Here is a 12,937-nt window from a genome sequence, read left to right on the forward strand (position 1 = left end):
AGCAACACAACCAAACACAACCCAAAATACAAATCTTTCTTGCAGCCACCACACATAGAACCTGCTCACACCACACACAGAGAGAAAATGAGAACAAAGACAGCTGACCACACCCAAACCTGGGAGCTTGTATGTGTACTGACCTGGAGTGATTGGATGACTGTAGACATGCACACACCCAGCCAGCACAATCCTCCGCACCTGAGCAGGAGAACTCCAGAGCACCTACAGAACCACAGGTCTTAAAGGAGATGTCTCGAGGCAGGAGTGGATTTTTTTTTTGCCCAGTCCCCCTAATTAAGCACACATTACTAAGCCCCCCTGTAAATGACATTTCTAGCTGGTCTGTACTTACCGTTCCAGCGTTTCAGCAACTTATAAAAATTTTCCCAAGATGTCCGCCGGCTCTTTTCCCTTCGCTTGCTGCAGCCCGACGTGCGCGCTCCCGAGACGCTACCAGCTGTGTCTCCATGACAACCAGACGCCCTGCAGCCGCCGACCGGACCCCTGGAGTGAACACGGCCGACCAGTCACCCACCGCCAGGCAGCAGGTAACCGGCGCAGCCCCCCCCCCAGCACAGCGGCAGCCCCCCCATCGCAGCGACAGCCCCCCCCATCGCAGCGACAGCCCCCCCCCCCCGGCACAGCGACAGCCCCACCCGGCACAGCGACAGTCCCCCCGACACAGCGACAGCCCCCCCCCCATCGCAGCGACAGCCCCCCCCCATCGCAGCGACAGCCGCCCCATCGCAGCGACAGCCCCCCCATCACAGCGACAGTCCCCCCCATCGCAGCGACAGCCCCCCCCATCGCAGCGACAGCCCCCCCCATCGCAGCGGCAGCCCCCCCATCGCAGTGACAGCCCCCCCATCGCAGCGGCAGCCCCCCACCCCCACCCCGGCGCAGCCCGCCCCCGGCGCAGCGGCAGCCCCCCCGGCCAATCACTTACCAGGACGGCGGGACAGCTGGACGGCGGGAAGAGCTGTAGCGGGGAGCACACTGAAGCGGCTCGTGCTGAAAGGAGAAGACCGGACTGCGCAAGCGCGTCTAAAAAAGCAAGCTGCCAGCGAATTTAGACGGAACCATGGAGACGAGGACGCTAGCAACAGAACAGGTAAGTGAATAACTTCTGTATGGCTCATATTTAATGCACGATGTATATTACAAAGTGCATTAATATGGCCATACAGAAGTGTATACCCCCACTTGGTTTCGCGAGACAACCCCTTTAAGAGGCAGACATAACATCGGTGATGTCACAGTGGTCACATGATAAGTCACATTACCGCTGTCCGTGATACATAGAATTCAGTGTTTAAATACAATTACATAGGAAATGTTTTCGAATTATGTCCTGATATGTAAAATCATAGAATTCAAAGAGGGTTTCGTTTTTCTAATGGTTGTATATCAATTGCTGTATGAATAAATCAGTTTTATTTTTATACCATTCTTTTAGTATCACCCTGTATGTTTATAGGTGTTAGGTTAAGAGAGGGAGGTCCCAAGTTCAGGATCTTCATCTATTAGCTGCAGCACAGAACAACTACAAAGAGTGATTTTCAATCTGGAGGACACGGCACATGGGTCAATTACATGGACAGCTCATAGATTTCAATGATAACTGTGTAATGCTTCATTTCCCATGTAGTGGCAGTGTGACACTGAAGATGAATTAAAAACTTGCTGCTGAGTCCTAATTCTATATTATAGTTGAATGAGGGAGGTCCCAAAGCAGAATACCTTGTAATCAGCTATGGAGGATCACTGTCACACAGCAGAAATGTGATTAGTATTCCATTTAATGCAGAATGTAAGTGTTCCAATGAAATAAGATATATCTACCTCGTAGAAGCACCTGGTTTTCCTGACTCAATGGTGAAGGGGGGGGGGGCACTTATAAAGGCTGTTGTGGCATAAAAAGGTTGCACATTTTTGTACAAACCATCCTTGAGTGAAAATTTCCACATTTTTGCCGCTTTTCCAAATTGCCTTCATACTTTTAACCCTTTCCAATCCACTGTTTGACGTCTTCAGACATTCTTATTGAAGGCTGTACAGCTCTGAGGTCGGAAGATGTCTGGCAGTTTATTCTTACTGTAGATTTCACTGGCCGCTCTGTTGACGGAGGCCTCTCTAGCATGTCCCATACCTCAGTAGTGGTTTTGCCAGCAGATGGCGCCATGTATAATGGCAAAAAGAGAAAGCCCCCTAGGAAACCCTGAATCCAAAATAGGATTGCAAGGGGTTAACCCTTTAAACACTAAGCACTGTAAATATACAGTGCTTGGTCCTGGGCTTTAATATCGGCCAATAGTAAAGATACAGCACAAGATTAAGCTCCTGCAATCAGCTGTCAGACACAGCAAAGAACCCGAAGGAGAAGACATAAGCTGTTCTTAACAACTTCTGCCTTCTCTTTTACAGACTAAATATAATGCAGTAAGCTCTATGCAGAGAATAGAGGTGCACAGGTCCCGGTGATCATGTGATCGCTGACGACCCTCTACATGTCAGAGCAGCAGGGTCTTAGCAGACCCCTGACCAGCTCTGACAGAGACTACTGTCACACTAGGGGGATGTTTTTTCCTGTTACTGGGGCTCATACGAATGCTCCAAGTACAATGGGAAAGTTTGAAATTAAAAATAAAAAAAAACACGTTAGGAAGCTCCCTCAGAGGCCTTTTAGGATGTCATGGGGGACATAGATGTTAAAAAAAGGTACAAAAACAAGTACAAAGGGGCGGAGCCTGGACGCCGAGCGCAATGGCTGCTTGAGAGCTGCGCTCCTACAAACGGGCACCCACAGCACCTTATAACAGCATCCAGCCGAAGAAAACATGGGCAAAACTACCAAGGAGAAGAGCACTGACCTGTAGGGCACCCCTCGCCCGACCAAAACGCAGGCAGACATGAGAGGTTTCTTCAAAGACCGCTCCTCTCGCTCCCCGCGGCCCCCTGCTAAGATGGCGCCGGCACGAGCGCTCGTTCCCGCTCTCAGCCATGGAGAAGATGAGGAACAGACCTCGGAGGAGGAGGATGGTGAGTCCGTATCCAGAGGGTTCATGAAGAGCCTGATATCACAAGCTCTGCGCCCCATTAGTGCTGATTTAGCAGAGATTAAGGAAGAATTCAAACAAATGGGGCACAGAGTCGAAGATCTTGAGTCCTCCTCTGCAGCCATTACTTCTCACTCTCTGCAAATTGAGCAAGCCTTAAAGGTACAGCACCTGCATTTAAATAGATCGCTCCTGCTTCAAGAAGACTTAGAAAACAGGAACAGGTGCAATAACCTGCGCTTTAAAGGCATCCCTGAATCTTATGCTAACGAATGCCTTGATAAAGTCACCAAAGTTATTTTTACCGCCTTACTGGGGGAGGAGAGATCGTCCACCATTTGCGTTGAAAGGATACATCGTGCCCTCAGACCGCCGGCGGGTCCCGCTGAACAGCCAAGGGACGTTATATGTAAATTACTGTCCTTCCCTGACGCAGTCGCGGTCCTCTGAGCGGCCAGAACCTTTAAGGATTTGAAGTTCGAAGGTGCGCCTATTTTGATCTTCCAGGACCTGGCGCCCTCTACCCTGGCAAAGCGCCGCGCCTTGCGTCCACTGCTGGAAGTCCTGAAAGCCCGGGACATCAGATATGCGTGGTTGTTCCCTTTTGGCATCAGTGCAACCATCAAGGGCAAGAGGGTCAATATACGCACCCAAGAAGAGATGCGGGAGCTGTGGTCCCTCCTGGAGTGGGATCCGATCGAACTTCCCAATTGGCAACCTCTCCCGGACCTCCCTCCATTCCAACCATTTGTTCTGCTGCTTTAGATTTGTGCGTAACCCCACCTACTTGTATCCTTCTTCCCCCCCTGCCTTACCTTCCCCTCCATCTCCCGTCTCACCCCCTGCCTCCAGTCCGGGTATCGCGTAAGAGAGTGCTAACGGAAGCTTATTGTACTCCTTGCAACTGCTATATCTGTGCTGTTATCTCACGTACGCTTATTTCTATATTTAACACAGGTATTTCGCCATGAATGGACTGCGTCTCACCTCCTTCAACGCCAAAGGTCTTAACTCGCCCTCCAAACGCCACAGCCTCGAACTGCTTCTGAGGAGGTACGACACTAAAATTCTCTTCCTCTAGGAGACCCACTACAAAGGTAACAAAACCTTTCCCCTACCAGGGAAGTCATTCCCCAGGGCATTCCATTGCACTCATCCCTCGTCGGCCTCGAAGGGGGTCTCCATTTTTCTTCATAAAACAATTAATTTTGTCGAGGAGGCTCAGTTTAGGGACGACGAGGGCAGAGTCCTGTTCATCAGGGGCACTCTGAACAATACAAAATTTACTTTAGCTAACCTTTATACTCCAAATACAGAGCAGATTCCATGGTTGCTCAAGCAGCTTGAAACTTTAAAACACTTCAGTGAAGGCCAGATTATCTTAGCGGGTGATTTAAACGTCACACTCAACCCCACGATAGACTCCTCTTCGGGTCGCTCACATATATCCCAAGGTAAACTGAAAAAATTGGGCAAACGTCTTCAGGAATTGGGTCTGGTAGATACCTGGCGCACCTTGCACCCCACCACGAAAGATTTTTCATTTTTCTCCTCTGTGCACTCCACATTTCAGAGGTTAGATTACGTCCTGGTCTCCTCCTCCCTACTTCCGTCCCTGATCAGCTCGAACATTGATTCAATGACGATCTCCGATCACGCCCCGGTACATACATCTCTGCGTCTATCCCAGCCAGTAGCCAGGGAATGGAGATGGTCACTGAACGCCTCCCTCCTGGATCATACAGAGGATAGAGAGTACTTATCAAAACACCTAGAAGAATTTTTCTGTCTCAACTCAACAAAAGAGTCGAGATCACCTCTGGTTTGGGAAGCCCATAAGGCTTATATGCGAGGTCTATTTATAGCCCTGGGCTCACTTATCAAGAAAAAAAGCCAGAAAGCTATCGATGAGAAGCTTTCGCGGATCGCCAGATTGGAGTTGACTGCGAAACTTTCCCAAGTGAGACAGAACATGGCTGAACTTGCGGCAGCAAGAGCAGACCTGAAACTTCTGCTTAACTCTAAATTTAACAAAAATCAGCTGCATTTCAGACACAAGATATACGCCCAGGGAAATAGAGGCAGCAAGCTTATGTCTTCACTGATTAAAAAAAGCTAGGGCAAAAAACCAAATCAGGGCGATCAAATCCCCTACCGGGACGACTCTGACTACCTCCAGAGACATAGCAGAGGAGTTTCGGAGGTTCTACTCAAATTTGTACAACCTCCGGGACACCCATAATACCCCTCCGGTGGAGAACCCCGCGGCCCACGTAGATAGATTTCTGGAACAACTAAATATGCCGAAACTGAACTCTGCAGAAGCCGCGAGGTTGGTCACTCAAGTCTCGCAGGAGGAGGTGGAGGCGCTGATTGCCTCGAGCCCCCCAATAAAAGCCCGGGGCCGGACGGCCTATCGATACAATACTATAAAGTCTTCCTCCCTATATTAAAGCCAAAACTGACTTCTTTGTTTAATGACCTTTTAGGGGGGGCATCCCTGCCGCGGCAATCCAGAGAAGCTCATATTACGTTAATCCTTAAAGATAATAAGGACCCAGAATTGTGCACCAGCTACCGCCCCATATCTTTGATCAATCTAGATATGAAGCTGTGGGCTAAATTGCTAGCAAAAAGATTGGAGCCGTTTATGCCTGGACTGATTAACTCGGAACAGGCGGGCTTCGTTAAGGGGAGGGAGGGGAGAGACAATTGCATCAAACTCCTCCATGCAGCCAGATACGCCCAACACCATAGGATTCCACTCGCCATAGTAGGTACAGACGCCGAAAAGGCCTTTGATAGAGTGGACTGGCTGTACATGGAGAGAGTGCTGCTTTCTTTTGGCCTTCCGGTACAGTTCACACGAGCGGTCTTCTCGCTGTACGGTTGTCTGCATGCTAGGCTGAAAATTAACGAGATTCTCTCCCCTCCCTTCCTTATAAGAAATGGCACTCGGCAGGGATGCCCCCTCTCCCCCTCGCTTTTTATTTTATCTCTAGAGCCCCTTCTCCGGAGGGTCAGACAGGACCCAGGGATTAAGGGTCTGCGGGTGGGAGAACAGCAAATCTCGGCGGCGGCATTTGCTGACGACATTGCCTTTGTGGTAGCAGATCCCCAGAAGAGTCTCCCCAGACTCTCCGAGCTGCTCGAAGAATTCGGGTCGTTCTCAAATTTCAAGATTAACTTTACGAAATCTACGGTTTTGAACGTCTCCATTCCTCCAAAGCAATTTGACAATCTAAGAGGTAACTCCCCTTTTTCTTGGTCATCATCCCATCTGGAATACCTGGGGATTAAATTGACCAAGAGAGCGGAAGACCTTTACGTTTCTAACTTTATCCCCCTCATCGCGCGGGTCAAACAACTCCTCAAATCATATGACATTCCCTATATCTCCTGGCTGGGGAGAAAGAATATCATAAAGACATAAATCCTCCCACTCATACTTTACAAAATCAGAATGCTCCCTATTCACCTCCCAACGACATTTTTCAAACTAATGCGTGCGGTCTTTTCGGCATTCGTATGGAGACAGAGGAGACCGAGACTGGCACATGGTCTGATGATTCGAAAGAAAAGGGAGGGGGGAGTTGATCTCCCCAACCTTTACGATTATTACTGCGCAGCCCATCTCCGCTACTGGTGGGACCTCTCTAGGTTAGAGCACGACGAACTACTCTCAAGATTGATGGTAGAGCATAGCAACGTTCCTCTATCTGAGGCCATATGGTTTCCCTCAAGCGCTCATTATCGGGCCAAAACTTTTAACCCCCTCCTCAGAGGACCTTGCGAGGTATGGGATAAGCTCAGAACAGAGCTAGCTCCGTCTCCCTCGCCTATATCTCCCATAGACGTGATTCCCAGAATAATGAACCCACAAGGAAACCAACCCCGGGCGCCGGTATGGAGCAAATGTAAGTCGATCTCCATAGCCAAATTGCAAGCGCTTTCACATCTGACCCCCTCGATGATCCCTCAAAAACTACTCCCTGCGGAATCTTTCTCCTTCTTGGAGGGGGCCCAATTAGTGGGTTTCTTTAAAGAATTTTTCAGAGAGTACAAGTCGACAAGACCCCTCACTATGTTCGAAAGGTCCTGGTCGGATAACAAAGCTTCACATAAAAAGATTTCGTTTATTCGCAGATCCTTTATCTCCCCCTACCAACCCTACAAACCAGCCTTTCTTACATCATGGGAGAAAGAGCTGGGTACCCGGCTCACGGAGGAGGAGACCGGGACGATCCTGGATACGTCTTTTGGCCTCACCCCCTGTGTAATAGCACAAGAGGCTCACTATAAGCTATTAGTCAGATGGTATCGGACGCCACAATGGCTATTTGAACATAAGCTCTCTCCACAAGATTCCTGCTGGAGATGTAAAGGGGAGACGGGTTCATACCTACACATCTGGTGGGAATGTCCGGTATTAGCCCCTTTCTGGAGAGGTGTGGGGAAAATCATTGAAAAAGTGGCGCCTGCTGTCTGCCTCACCCCAGACCTGGTTTTTCTGTGGAGACCGAATAAACATTTTCATCCAAAAAAGAACAAACTAGTAGCCCTACTAATAGACACAGCCAAATCCTTGATTCCCCGCTTGTGGCTTCAGAGTGCCCCTCCATCGCTGGGTCTCTGGAGGGAGAGAGTTGATAATTTATATTCCCTGGAGGAACTGCACAGCTGGTCAAATAATACCTATGATAAGTTCATTGTGACGTGGGCTACGTGGCGAGAGGTGAGATCCGCTGTGTCGTGGGATGTGTGAGACGTAATCCCCCTAAACACCCGTTATGGCTGGACCCCTATTCATTCCCCTCCCTCCCCTGCGCTACCCCCCCTCCCCCCCCTTCTGTTTTGTCTCAGTCTGTGTCCTTTCTTTTTTCGTCTTATTTAGTGCAGACAGCAAAAGGTTGTATGTCGAGTTCAACCCGTTGCGGGACGACAAAGTTCCCCTGTTGGGTCATTCTAATAGTTAATGTTCGCTTAGACTTACCAAGCTGAGAATACTATGTTTGTAGCGGAGTTATCTTGTTGGAACGTCGTTACGCGGCGGATTATAGTCCGTTGGAATGTCTGCCTTTGTAGAATTTGATGTCCGATCCCCTGTATATTCTGTGAAAACCTTAATAAAAAATTGGATTTGAAAAAAAAAAAAAAACAAGTACAAAAAAATTGCAGAATAATTAAATACATACTGTATATAAAAAGCAGCCAATCCACTGCCAACGTCAATCTGAACTGTCGCCATATCTGCCCTGTAATCTGTGATTATACAAAGTATATAGCAAAACATCTGAAACAAAATGGCGAACCCATTCCTGTACATTATGTTAACCTAAACAGAATTTAAAAAACATAAATTGAAAAAATATTTTTTTTCATACACATTACCCCTAACAAAATAAAAAAATAAAAAAAATTTAAGTGAAAAAAAGTATTAAAAAGATGTAGCGAAAATAATTTTGCCAGACAAAGAAAAAAATAGGGCCATAAAACCACCATATGGGTAAAATCGCTAAAAAAAAAGTGTCTAGTCCTTTAAAACCAAAACACTCTGGTCTTTAAGGGTTTCATTTCTAAGTGGGCATGGCTTAGTGGAAGGGGACAGAGTCTATGCCCATCCAATCCAAAATTTCCTAGAAAGTTGAATAATTTTTCATTATACAGTGAATGAACTTCATATACAAAAGCATTACAAAAGCAGCCAAAATTACTGTTCTGCACAGTTTTTGTAACCCCCATGAAAGTTTGGGGTGAGTTATAGAAACAGCGTAGCACAGTGAGATATGTTGTTTCCATAACTTCTCAGATGTGGGAACAGAAACAGCCTACATTACTGCGTTGCACAGTTTACGCAACTCTGATTCACTTCTATTGGAGTTACGCAAACACTGTAGAAGAGCTAGTTCATCTGTTTCTGTAAGCCCAGCCATCTCGGGCACCAGTGTGTTCCAGGACAGGGTTGGCATGGGTAGTTCAGGAAATAGATGCAGGTCCTACTTCTGGGTCCTGAACCTATCAGACATTTATGGCGGATCCTGTGGATATGCTATAAATATCGAAGATGGGAATACCCTTCTAAGTACTGTATGTGTCTCCAAATGTAACCATGAGCTAGGAATTTTTAAAACAACTAAGTAATTGACCTTTCTAAAAGTGCTACTGCAAGCACACCACTGTAATTCCGTCTTGGTTATCCTAAGACGTGCACTTTTCTGCTTGCACTCATCTTGTAACCTTTCCGAGACTTCCTGCCACTGAGTTTTATGAATTGCATGGCATAACTTAATATCATCAGGCCTACATACTGCAGTTCTGACTTCAAATGTTACAGCCTGAATAAAACATGCAGAAGGAACTGCTGAGTTGTAGCTGAATATCTGTAATCAATCTTTACTGAGCTGGAATAAAATATTCATACATTACATTATATTCTAGCGGTAGCAGCCAGCGCATTACATGGATATTTTATTATTTTTAAGTTATAAAGATGTGAAATACCTAAGATGTAAGCACTCAGTAGGGTATGAAAGAATCTAATGTGTCTTACAAAAGTGTCAATCTGCCATTTAGGAATAGGAAGAACAGTATTGAAAAGCATATGTAATAGTCTGCCATGGTTTACAGTTTGCTACAATGTATAATAGCTATTTGTTTCCAAAGTTTCTCATTCAGTATACATAAACAATTCCAAGGCACTGGGGATCCTTTAATAAGAAGGAAAGGTTGCATTTTGGAAGGACACGCTAAGGGCAGACCAATGGAAAAGAAATGGATTAAAGCGGTTGTCCGGCTACAAAATCACATTTTAAAATTAGAGCCAAATGACTTAAAACAAGAAAATAAATGGTACCTACCTGTCCTTACCCTACGATTCTTCTGTTCTCTGCTGACAGCGGAAGTGAGATGACAGCTGCCTGCCCATCAGAGGCCCAATGTCACCATTCCGAACTCCTGGAATCACAGCATTCAGGATGTAAGTACTGATGCCAGGAGAATGCAGTGACGATGTAGGCTCTGATTGGCAGGCAATGGCCCCTGACTTCCGTTGTTAACAGAGATGGGGAGAATCGCGAAGGCTGAAGTGCTGTATCGATTGATCACTGAGCTCTGTTATTGGCTGCAGCCCATGTGACGTCCCGTAAACTTTGCGAGATGGCTGCAGTAAACATAGAGTGGAGCAGAGGACTGAGTACTAGCACAGGACACAACAGGAGCAAGGAGAGATGAGTATATGAGGCTAAGAGAAATGGAAAGAATATGTATCTGAATAGACAACAAAACATAAACCAAACAAACACGCAAACAACCATAAAGACAGCAGACGGCAAAATAACAAATGTACTACAACTCAAACTGATGGTAATATGAATAAGTAAGTGAGGTATTGGTTTGTATTTTTGCCAAAATACGTAAGCTCACAAGCCCACAGCAAGGGTCCTTGTTGCCTTGTGAGTCCCTACTCTAACAAGACAACTAAAAACCCTAAAAAGGGAGCCCTGCCTACTAGCAAAGTGATCATCCCAATAGGGACGGCCCCACGTTGGAGAATAGGGGCCTGGCTCACCCTAGATGGTAACAGGCAGGAACACCAATCAAAGTAAATACAACATACACACTGAAACAGGATCTTGTTCACACCTAGTGTCGCACACACCTTCAGACATACACTAAACAAGACCTAGTTCAAAGTCTGCACACCTCACAGGCAGAAGGAAACCCCACTCAAAACCGACTGCATGAATAGATAAAACAGAAGCTATTTAAAGTGTCCACACACCAAGAAAGGAACAGTGTCAGATATCACCCACTTGACAACATATGGGATATCACATAGCTGGAGGCCGCACCTGATAAAAGGGAAATGAGCAGGTGTGATATAAAGACTGGTGGGTCATCAGCAATTTTGCTGCATGTGTCATCCATTTTGATAACCACTGTAATATCCCATTCAGGCCTTGTGCAGTTAGAATGCAGCTGTATGTTTTTCCGTCTCCCCTCCACCCATTTCCTCTCTCCTGCCTTTTGAATATTCGCATATAGAAAGGCAATTGTCTGACCTTATCCTGGAAAAAAAGTGAATAAGCCCCTTCCTGTTAGAATGTGCTCCTGGGAACTGTAGTTCTATGGATTTTCAGGAACACACCTTCACAGGTGAGGGATAATTGAGCTAGCTGGGTGTGGAGTTTCCTCAGCGAGCCAAACCCCTCTGGTCTGCTGCACATAAATACCAGCTTCTCTGATTAGAGGATGCTGGTCATTTTATTCAGTTTTACTCAGTCTGTGTTATTTCCACTCAGAGTTGGGTGTTATGCATGTTGGTCTGTAGTGTTTCTTTCACCTTTCCTGAGGACAGTCTGGACACCTGTAGTCCCAATCTGCAGCTTATGCAGATCCCCTCTCTCTTCCCATTTTACAGGTGCGGCCTCCAGACGTCTGATGTCATGTATGGTAAGATGAGTCACTACTGACATGGTTCCCTTTATGTCAGCATGGTGGCTGACTCTCTTTCCCCTTGGTGTGAGGACACTTGAACTAGTTATTGTTACTAGCTGTATGCATGAGGGTTCTGAGTGGGTTCCTGTTCTGTATGGTATGCATTACCTGGTGTGTTGCTGTGAACACTGACGTGTTCTTTGGGTCTGTGCAGGTAGCCAGACATGTGGTGTGTGAACAGTGTTGTGTCCTGTGTTTTGTGCACCTCTCCATTTTCCTAATCAGGGATAGCCAGGTCCAAGATGAAGACTGTGGGGCTGTCCTTATTAGGGCATCTGCCCCACTTTTAGGCAGGGGTGCCCCACTTCCTCTGATTAGTAAGCCCTTCACAGGTATAGACTAAAAGAATATAGTTTATTAGAAACTCTTAAAAAAATATATACGGGCTGACTAACAGTACTAACATACATTAACACAAAAAAGAGGAGAAGATATATTTAGGTGCCAATCAGGGGGCAGGTCTGACTCACACCCCCTCACACCCACTGCAGGCCGGCCGCGCGGAACTCCGGCTGCCGGGAGCAGGTGAGTATGTATATATTTTTTATATTAACACTTTTCTGGATGAATTGCAGGGAAGGGCTTATATATTTAAGCCCTTCCCGACAATTCATCCCGCGCACGCCGGCAGCCCATTGCTTTCAATGGAGCCGCTGTATTGCCGGCTCCATTGAATTCAATGGGCAAACATCATTCTTCTCTGCCACAGCTGTTACAGCTGTGGCAGAGAAGAATGATTTGTCTTCTATATGTTCTCAATGGGGTCGGCGCTGCTGCCGCCAGCCCCATTGAGCGCATATAGAGAAGAGAACAGGAATCGCAGATCGCAGATAGGTGCGATCTGCGATTTCTGTTCTATAATTTATCAGACGAGCGCATAAAAAGCGCTCATGTGTCCGATACCATTGCAAAGCAATGGTTTTAAAAAATCGCCGGACGCATGCGCATGCACAAATCGCGCAAAAGAACGCCCGTCTGACTAAGGCCTTAGTATAACTTTGTGTGAGTAGAGCCTTAGCGTCTACGATTTTGTTTGTTTTCAATCCAAACTTTATATATTGCACTTTCTTCAGCTCATTTGGGGGTGTTAGAAACTATATTGTATTGAACCTGCTTAGCTTTTCTCTATATTGATAAGTGCAAACTAATTTTGTGATGAAAATACGCTGATGAAACTCATATTTCACTTCAGTGAATATAATGAGCTATTTTATCAAACTGTCCACATGACAGTATTATAGAAAAATGATAAATTTAGTAATTTATTCAGAGAAATTCCAGATTACATTAGAATATAAAACAGGGGAAAGTAACAATTATAACTGACACACATAAATGGTAGATTATCCATATCATTTCCCATGATATATAAGGCACAGGTA

At 46.3% G+C, this 12,937-nt stretch overlaps 1 protein-coding gene across 1 annotated transcript in view; it reads left to right on the top strand.

Annotated features, from left to right (window-relative positions):
- The first annotated feature begins 534 nt into the window (after window positions 1-534).
- The window catches only part of SGO1 (shugoshin 1), a 92,518-nt gene continuing 80,115 nt past the window's right edge, over window positions 535-12,937 (top strand). Inside the window, exon 1 of the mRNA XM_066585635.1 lies at window positions 535-551. The gene's annotated coding sequence lies outside the window, so the exon portion shown is untranslated. The remainder of the gene's footprint in view (window positions 552-12,937) is intronic.

This window comes from Eleutherodactylus coqui, chromosome 12 (assembly GCF_035609145.1).
Source record: "Eleutherodactylus coqui strain aEleCoq1 chromosome 12, aEleCoq1.hap1, whole genome shotgun sequence".
In the NCBI taxonomy this organism is placed as follows: Eukaryota; Metazoa; Chordata; class Amphibia; order Anura; family Eleutherodactylidae; genus Eleutherodactylus; species Eleutherodactylus coqui.